Source organism: Octopus bimaculoides, chromosome 25, assembly GCF_001194135.2.
Source record: "Octopus bimaculoides isolate UCB-OBI-ISO-001 chromosome 25, ASM119413v2, whole genome shotgun sequence".
NCBI lineage: Eukaryota > Metazoa > Mollusca > Cephalopoda > Octopoda > Octopodidae > Octopus > Octopus bimaculoides.
In genome coordinates this window covers 27,014,663-27,015,621 of record NC_069005.1, presented here as the reverse complement: position 1 = coordinate 27,015,621, position 959 = coordinate 27,014,663, and the positions used below count along the sequence as shown (strand labels likewise).

The 959-nt window shown below is 34.2% G+C and overlaps 1 long non-coding RNA gene across 1 annotated transcript in view; it reads right to left on the bottom strand.

Annotated features, from left to right (window-relative positions):
• LOC106877621 (uncharacterized) overlaps window positions 1–945 on the bottom strand; it is a 9,213-nt gene extending 8,268 nt beyond the window's left edge. Inside the window, exon 1 of the long non-coding RNA XR_008266764.1 lies at window positions 384–945. This is a non-coding gene — a long non-coding RNA (uncharacterized LOC106877621). The remainder of the gene's footprint in view (window positions 1–383) is intronic.
• Window positions 946–959: the final 14 nt, after the last annotated feature.

Here is a 959-nt window from a genome sequence, read left to right as displayed (position 1 = left end):
TATATATACATATATATACACACACACACACACATATATATATATATATATATGTATATATAAAACACAAAACGGTAAATGGCTGCAGACGATAAACTGAGGAATTCAGAGAGTTAGATAAACAAAAAGGAAGCAATGTTTTTCTTCTACCTCAGCTATTTGCTGGTGCAATCTTATTTTAAAGAATATTTTCTTAATTAAAGAAGAAAGAAAGAAAGAAAAAAGAAAGATGAAAACATTAACATTAAAAGAAATGAAAGAATGAAAGAAAGAAGGAAGGAAGGAAAACTAGAAAGTAAGATGGCTTCAGACAAAAGAAGTCATGAAAGGAGGTGGGGATTGGAAGTATTACTTGGAGAATATAAAAAAAAAAAAGTGTGTACCTGTAGCTTGAATGGTGTGTTATACAGGTGAAGTGAACTTTTACTTGGTAGGAACAAATTATCATCGTCATTGCTACTTTCATCATCATCGTCGTCATCGTCATCATCATCATCATCACCATAATCATCATCAGTCGTCATTGCCCCTCTCCTCCTCCTCCTCCTCCTCATCATCATAATCATCAGTCGTCATTGCCACTTTCATCATCATCATCATCATCGTTGTCATCACCATCATCATTGTCATCACCATCATAATCATCATCATCATCATCATCAGTCGTCATCATCATCATTATTGTTGTCATCATCATCATCATCATCACCACCATCATCATTATCCTTATCATTGTTATGATCATTGTCACCATCTATATATATAAAAATGAGAATGTGTGTCTGTCTGTCTGTGTGTGTGTGTGTGTGTGTATCCCTAAAACTCGAGAACTACGCAACCAATTTCATTCAAATTTTACACATGCCTTACTTAGAGTTCCAGTTGTGTTTTAGTCAAAAAAATTTTTTAACTTCTTGCAGAGTTCGAGCCCACGGCAACATAATATCTCCTCCACTATT